Genomic DNA, 9,013 nt, shown 5'->3' on the forward strand with positions numbered 1-9,013 from the left:
CAATGACAAAAGTACCTTCTGGCCTTAACATCCATGGACCAGATTCTCAGTTAAATTAAGGACCTTATTCATTGCCAAGGTAAAGGGGCATTCAGGTAATTGGAAATAGTTTCTAATAATATACATTTAATATTGATTTATTTATAAGTATATATTACAATTAAAATGTAAGTCAAACTATCTCCCCATTAATCTGAAAACAATCCTGAGAAATAGGCAAATATTGTCATATTTCTTACCTGGGTTAAGTGACTTACCTAAGCACAGACAGAAGTAAGTCAGTGGTAGAGATGGGAATAAACCCCAGGTCTCCTGGCTGTCTGACTCAGGACTGAACAGTATAACCATTCTTCCATCCTAAGAATAAAATACTGTGTCCTGATATATATTTTGAACTATGTAGAAGATTTTCATTGACAATCAGTCACTGTAAGAGCTTTCTCAGTGACCTTCTTAAACAGTGCTGGGAGGAATGTATGACTCACAAGTAATGAATTTTATACTTTTAGTCGAGGATTTGTAATAATGAAAAATATCTGCTTATTGTTTAATATTCTGGCTTATTCTAATGCTGTGGTTTGCTGCCAATGCAAAGTAAGATGTTAAAAGTAACTTACAAATCTAATTTTCCAACTAGTCCTATTTTGTTGGATGAAAAAGTATTTTGGGGGGTCAGAATTGAAGTGAAAATGATATTCAGCTCCTAACATCTTCATTAAATCCACACGTCCTGTGCTACATTGCCAACATTCACTGTATAGTAGTCCCACTCTGGTTCTCTCACATTCCCTTTGCCGTGGCTTATTATGAAAAACAAGTAATTTGACAAGAGTGCCACAATGTGGCTACAGTTCCATAGCAGTATTTTGGCACTTTCTGTGCAATCCTTGTGCTGCAGGACCTGAACAACTGGGTATGCAGCCACTGTGGGAGGCTGAAGATGGGAGGATGCTGGTGATACCTGTAAAAAAAGCTATCACTCCTGTATTTTTCTTTAATCATGTCTCCTTTTATTTGGCTGCTGCAGTCTACTCACATTTCTTGTTCCTTAATTTGTCTTACCCACTCTCCTTCCATTCCTGGCTGCTTTGCCATGACAGTATGAACATATCCATACCTAAACACAGATATGCACAGTGCTTCTTTCTTTTTGCAGTCCTCCGTCCTTTCCATATTTTCAGAAATCAGCAAATTGAGACGTTAGCCCCTCCACACTGTCACACCTCTACATTATGCTCCTTCACAGATGAGATCCTGGAAAAGTATTGCTCTGCTGTACCTCCTCTATATTAGAAACTTTGTCCCTGGTCTATATATACTAACTGGCCAGAACCTGACTGCATTGTTGGGGATGACTGCTTCTTTAGCCCACACTGTCTTGATCAGCACTTATTATAGATGCCCAGCATACTTTCCAGCCTGGGTACGTACATACCCAGAGAATGTCATTGAGATGCTTCAAGCACTTCACAACATAATGGCTTAACTACACTACTAATCCAGCCTACAGGGCTGGAAGGCTGAGCCCTACTGGATTGAAAGACAGTTCCTACCCCAAAGGGTTTGCAGCTAGTACATAATGTAGCTGCTCAGTTACTGGTGATGTAGGAGTTCCTCCCTACCTGCTGCTAGGCTTTTGCACTGGCTGTTGTTGGGAGCAAATAGAGTAGAAGGATCTAATTTAACATTTGAAGGCCCTGATGGACTAGGCCTCACATAAGTTACTAAGCTCTGACACCCTAATGCATGTTTCATCTCAACCCACAGGTCAGAGAGCGTGGAGTTTCTGCTTCTGGGTGGCGGGTGTCAGGCCAGAATGTGAGCTGCCTGTATCTTTGCTGCTGTGACCCCTGGCCCTTGGAACGCCTTTCTTTCTGAGTTGAGAAGTGCTCCAGACTGAGCCTTTTTTCAATACTGCATTTAGATGTTCTCACAGTTTCCTAAGCTGGGGTACAACCTTACAAGAAGCAAGATTTGTTTGATAATAACTTTTATTGGTATAACTTCACTCATTCTAAAGAACTTTACTCTTTTATTTGTAGTTTAATTGTGACTTGTATGCATTGCCTAGGAAACATTTTCTGCAGGGCATTAAAATAAATATATCATTATAAAGTTCTGTGTCTGCACAAACCAACATTGTGTGTACATTTAAGAAAATGTTGCATCTTTGCCATGCATCACATACTTTATATGTACTTTAAATACAAATGTTAACATAGATTCTAAGTAACCTGCAATAAAGTATATTGTTTGTGATTTTTGGTAGTCTTCAGGTTTCACGCTCCTTAGATGAAACAGAAGGAACATCTTTTACAAACTTCCTGAGGATCTGAATTCTGCTTCCCCTGAAAAAGCAAACAGTCAGAATTGTCATAGCCTGTTAGCCATGTGTACCTTAGGTCCTTGAGCTTATTCTAGTAGGAATAGTGAAGTGGGGAGATAAATTAGGTTGTAAAATGGTCTAAGGGTTTCTTTTGTGGCCACTGACATTTAAAAAATTCTTCAGATAAAGGCTAACCAGGATAAATATTTGCAAGTTAATAAAAGCCTTAGAAACCTCAACAGGCAGGTATTACACATGTACACATCCAGGATTCCTATTATAAAAATCCTAGGAAACAAATCTACAGTAGGAAGCAATATTATTGGACATCAATGTTTGTTAAAGCAGATGCATGTTCCTATAAAAAAAAGTGTATTCCATTTTTTCAAACCAAATGTTGAACAAAAGATTTTAAATTCCTTAGCTCTATTTAAATATACTGTTTATGAATTATTAATAGGAAGCATAAGTGCATTGGATCAGAAAGAGAAAAATCAGGTTTTGTATGCTATATTTAAGACCTTACACTAACAGAAATAAAATCTACACGTTCTCTGAAGTATTTAAAACTACAGAGAAAAAAATGTTTTTAGAAACTGTTTTGTATCCTCAAAAATGTTCATCTGTGCAAAAGAGAAACAATCAGAATGTTTAAAATACATTTTAATGTCAGACAGTACCATTGAGTTGATTTTTAAATTGAATGTATTTTGTCATAGATTTGAACACTAACTACTGATGTGTAGAAACAGGCAGAATTCCTAATAATATATAGGAGCATAACCCTTTATGGTCGCTAAAATTTTGTAATACCTAACATTCCATTATTTAACTATATAGCAGACTGTTGCTGATGTTTTGTTTGTTTAAAGGCATTTTTATCTTTATTTGAATGGTTACTAAATCAATGAGAAATTTATGGAAATGTGCACAAACAGACCAAATCTATAACATTAACACTGTCATATTAGAAAGGTATGCCAAATTTCTGCTTGTTAAAAGGGAGGCTTTTCCAATATTCTCTTTTATATTTATAGTTTCTTAATGTTCTTGAGCAATAAGGAAATATTAATTTAAATAGTCGGAAGGAAATGTGATATAAGAGAGAAGAGATGGCAATTGTATAATGTCAAATGTATTTTAGATTAAATGGTGAAACACGGAGATGCCAGAAAGCCAGACACATACCAGTGCAGTGGAAAATAATTCAGCCAGACAATTGTCATTGTTTTCACCATAGAAAAATTAAATCTCGTAATAACATAGGCATGGAAGTGCCTCTAATTTCACATTTAGGGCCTTGTCTAGAAATGACTTGTGCTCCGCTTAAGAGCAAAGTTCATGTAACTGGCAGGGAAAGATTGCATTATTATAAAGCTATGACAAGTAATGTGCACAAAAAAGGAATTCATCTAGAAGGATTATTTGGCATGGCAAAGGAGCCCCAACCCTTTCTGGTAGTAATCGAGAGAGAACTTGCATAAATAGGGACGCAGAATAAGAAGGATGCATGAACAAAAGACTGTTTTTAAAGGGAAGGCAAGTTTGACTAGCTACTAATTACTTCTAATTTATGCAGCCAGCACTCTCCTCCTATACCCCTGCAAACTTTGCAACAAAAAGGGACAAATACTGATTTCATTTAAGGTGGTAACAGAAATCCCATTGACCTCCAATTAATGAGGAAGCATTTGGCTACCTGAACGGGTGCTGTCTTGATGGATTCTAGTTTGTATTCTGCTGTTTGAGGAAGAAGTCCACTTCAATATTTCATATTTTCTCAGCTGCCTTACTGAGGCAAGAATGGGTGGGATGGGAAATATATTCTGAGTGACTCGGTATGATTGTGTCTGCAGTTACAATGAAATTACTTGCTGAACATACCTTATCTTCCCGATATCTAGAGCGTTGGCTGCTGTGCAGTTAAAAATCATCCCTGGTGTCTGAATTTGACAACAGCGTGCCTGAGCTACAGCTTCTGTTAGGCCCAGGAGTAAAACTGCCTCCGGTAATGTGGTAATACTTTTTCAAGGATGAAGTGTTCATGAGCAATTTTTTCCATTGTATCAGTACAAAGCTGGTTTCTCATGCACATCAAACACACCACTCTTCTTGATCCATCAGTGATTTTTTTTCCTTCAACAAAAACCTTTAAAGAAGTAAAAAGTACAGAGGTAACATACTCTTGTGCGGTGGTCACAGGTAGAATACGTGCATAGAAAATGCAGTATGCTTGTGCTGCTGAGTGATATATAAAAATATCTAGTGAAAAGATTTCTCACTTTTAACTTTTCATGCTGTGTTGTTTCCATTTTATTATCTTTATCAGCCATGATGAAATAAAATGCTTCAACTTATTGTCCTGGTTTTTTTTTATTTTCTTTTAAAACTTGTGTGTCATAGAGTAATAGATGACAGCTGTGGTTCCATATTTCTGTGGTTTTCATTTTAACATGGAAGAATCTAGCTTTATAATGCTCCATGCATTTTATTTACACCCACCACATCCAAAATCATCTGCCATGGAAAAATTAATAAAGGGGCAACTCTGTTGTTTACCTGCCTTTCAATTCAATTTTTTGGATATGAGTTCATCCATTGAACAAAAGGAATAATTCCACGGTTGTTGTTTACACATTGGTATGGATAGCAATGGATTGCAGCCATACTATACTGTGATCTGATCTCCCCCAGGTGAGCACAAATGGAGTGGATCAGTGCCCCCAAGGAAATTCCATTCACTTAAATACTGTCTGCGTTTGTATTGGGATACAATATTCTTCACTCATTTCCTGTTTCAGACTAAACCATGCTCTTCTTTTAAAAGGAAACCATATTCCACTCCTGTGATGGGTGAAATCCCCCCTTGGTATCCTGTAGCTTGTATCAGATGGGTGCTATATTGCTTATATGGTACATAAGGATCTTTGGATCAGAGGCCCTTTAGAATACATAAATAATAATTATTACAGTTTTATTTTAATTGTGAGAAGCATAAATTGATCTTAGTTAATTTTCCTGTATCAAATTGAATAATAATGATCTCTCAACTTTTACACAGGTCTGTATCTTACTGTAAATAGTGAGGGGTTGAATGGGATTTTTTTTTCAAAGAAAATGGGGCAAACTCCTCTTTGTAAAAGTACTATGAGACTTTAATTGTCTACACAGACTAGTATGCTGGTTGCTATATTCTCATCTTTAAGATTTTACAACCTCAGACTTCTGCAAATAAATTGCATCTAACTTCACACTCAGTGCACCTAAGTTGGAAAGGTGAAAGAGGGCTGAATCCATTGGTGCTTCCATTTCTAGCTTCAGAGCTCTAGTTCAAATACCTTATTCAAACCTTCTTGCTTTCTACCATCTCAGAGAGATTTCTCTAGATGTATAGGGGATAAGATCATAGAGACCAGTTATGTTTGAGGGTAGAGTGACTCATCCCCCATTTCCTGTTTGTTTCACTGAGCACAGCTACATGAGATGTTTACTGTGCAGTAGACTAATTAGCTCTGCAGTAAACATTGTGCATCTACACATGTGCCTGTAGTGGGCTGGAGTAAATTTATTTACCCGACAGCAGGATAGTGGTTATAAATACAAGTACAGTCAGCTGTGGAGTAAAAAGCTGCATGTGCAGATGTTGCTTCACCTGGCTGGGGCACGAGGATGCTTCAGTGAGGGGGCTGCCTGCTGGGTAGTCCCCCAGACAGCCTCTCCGTAGCACACTGAGCCAGGGGCTGGAGAGCAGCCCTGAGCTGGCAGGCTGATCCCCTGAGTCCCTTGCCAACAAGGGCTGCTCGCCCTGGCTCAACATGCTGTGCACGAATAAACTCTGGAGCTTAATGCTTTCAGGCGCACATTCAAATGGCATGCCTGGGAGCAATAAACTCTGGAGCAATAAGCTCCAGAATTTATTCATGTGCATTAATTGCATGTGTAGATGCATCCCCTGTTTTCCTGGGAGAGTAAGGTGGCTTCTTGTGAGTCCCTAAAGTCTGATGCTGTGACACCTGGGAAAGCAGAAGAGATAGGTATTGAAGAGAGAAAAGGGCTAAGGTGAAATTGGTCTTCAAGGAAAGAAAGAGGACTGAAAAGATAAATAAGACACAAAGGTGGAGAAATAATATGGAAAGCTGGAAATGGGTAGAAGATGGATGAAGAAATGGGGTAAAGCAATGACCAAGACATGGCTTTCAGGTTACTGCATGTAGATTTCATAGATTTCATAGACATTAGGGCTGGAAGGGACATTGGAAGATCATCAAGTCCAGCCCCCCTGCCGGAAGGTCCCTTGCAAGTCCCTTGCATTCCTTTATTTGACATCACTTATTGTTAGGGGGCATATGCGTAAGATTACAAAGAAAGGGATGGGAAGGGTGCATTAATAAAATTGGCTACAATGAGTTCTAAGCAGCTGGAGACAGAGAAAACTACATAAAATGTGCCAGAACAGGCCCTATCCAGTAGTTCCCAGTGAAATCAGGTGAAGTATTCCTACTGGCTTTCATGGGAATTAGAGCAGCCTCAATTTGTCCCTGTTTACCTCCATCAATCACCCTGGAAGATTGACTACTGCCCAACTTATCTGGAAAATTATCCTTGAAAAAAGTTAAAAGTTGGCAAGTCTTATTCCTACTGCCCAGTGGATAAATTTGGCCCTCATTTTTCCGCAGCAATGGGAGGTCATTATCCAAAGATCCCTTATTCCCTTCTCCTGCCTCTTATTTAATATAAAGGAGTGTCAGTTATGTTTGGCACCACCCCCAAATTAATCTGCTGACCAAATCCTATGGTCAGTTCTGCATAAAAGTGCATGACCATAACCATGGTGGTGGAAACTTGTAGGTGGGGATGTGCGTGGGTTGGGAGCAGATTACAAGAACGGGCCTGAATCCTTTTCACTTGGCTTCATAAAATCACCTTGCATAATTTGGCACAGTTTGGCATGGCTGGCAGTCTCTTCCCAATGAGAAGTGAGCAGGCAGTAGCAAGACTTGGAATGTGTTGTACTGGGAGAGGCTTGTGAGAGATCTTGCATAGCATTTGCTTGCATTATGCTTGGCTTTAAGAAATGTTATTATTAGCCCATCACTTTTTATGAGCATTCACATTCATGAAATGCCCAAATGTAAACTATAAAAATGAAGTTAAGAAGAAAAATACTGAGCCAGATTGAGCCTCTTGATGGTCACAGATGAAAATCCGTTTCTGAGGCAGCAGCTCAGGATCTGGGCCAGTTGGAACGATATTCCAGTTTGTCCTCGCCCATTCATCCTACGCTACCATTTTTACCTTCTCTCTTAATGACAGGGGTCCGGATCGAAGCATGCTGCTATGTTTTCATCCAGGCTTGTCACAACCATTGTAAAAGTTTTCCCCTGGCCCCCAGTCCTCCTGTCAGGACTGAATAAAATGGGAAACTATTACAAAGTTTGGCTAGTAGAGGATGAGCTTCGTTTTGGCAGTGTAGCCAGGTACAGCAGATGGCGAGGCCCTCCCTGGAGGACGGTGTGTAGAATCTACATCAGATGCATGGGAGGTGGGCCAGGGAAACAGCCTGTGTGAGGAGAGGGAACGATATAGGGCAGCTGCAAGATATGTAGCATTCGACTTGTTCTTCCTTGAAGAGGGAACCTTTCCCTCTGGCAGTGAAATGAATCCAGGAGGGACCCCCTGGCTCGGGCCAGTTTTGCACTTCAAAAATGTTGGCAGGTACGCTCTCCTTTCCAATTACATTATGTCACTAATGCTCACAGTGGCTGTGCTGGTCGGGCTCCAGCCCCGGGGTGGGAAGGTACATTAATCCCTGGCAGGCCTGTCCCGGTCTCCTGATACTGCGGCCCTTCTGCTAACCCATCCTCTGTTAAAAATGTATGTTTCCATGAATTATTCTACTGCGCGCTCAGCTCTTCATCCCCCACCTCTTCAGCTCCTGCCTGTATGCCTTCCCCATGACCGTGGCTTGCTTTTTTTTACAGCCGCCCAGGTCAGGGCTGCAAGAAACATTAAAACCTGGCCATAAAGACCCCAGCGCCGTGGCTCTCCTTTGAGAGGGGGGACCGGGAGGGGCGCCGAGCCCCCCTCTGTGCTGCTGCTTGTGGTTTGGGGTGACCAAAGCCCTCCGGGCCCCCCTCGGTAGGTGCAGCTGGGCCTGGGGGGCAGGAGCCGAGCGAGGGGGGCAGCAGGAAGCCTCCAGCGCAGACAAAGAGGCAGCGCCGGGGCTGTGCGGAGCTCTCCTCTCCTCTCCTCTCCCCACCAGCGACGAGAGAGAGACAGAGACAGAGAGGGAAGGGGGAGGGCTTCCCCCTCCCGCTACCCAGGCACCGAGGGAAAGAAATTATTTCCAGCCCTTGCATTTTCTGCTTCCCCTCCCCCCCCCGCCCCAGCCGTGAGTGGCAGCGAGGAGGGACGCGCTCGCCCCGCTCCCGCTCCAAGTTGGCCGGGCGCGGAGGGCGGGGAGGAGTCGCTGCCGCCACAGCCACCGGCGGGGCTTTAAGAAGGTGCGGAGCGGAGCGGAGCCGCCTGCTCCGCCGCTGCCCGGGGGGAGCCGCCGCCGCCGCCTCCTGCCAAACTTCTGCGCCCGCAAACTTTTGCTCGGCGGCTCCCGGGGCTGCCCTGCATGAGCCCGCGCGGCCGGCGGCAGCATGGAGCAGCGGCAGCGGCAGCGGCAGCGGGGCGCGGGCG

Source organism: Gavialis gangeticus, unplaced genomic scaffold (assembly GCF_001723915.1).
Source record: "Gavialis gangeticus isolate Ggan-Ray unplaced genomic scaffold, GavGan_comp1, whole genome shotgun sequence".
Lineage (NCBI taxonomy): Eukaryota > Metazoa > Chordata > Crocodylia > Gavialidae > Gavialis > Gavialis gangeticus.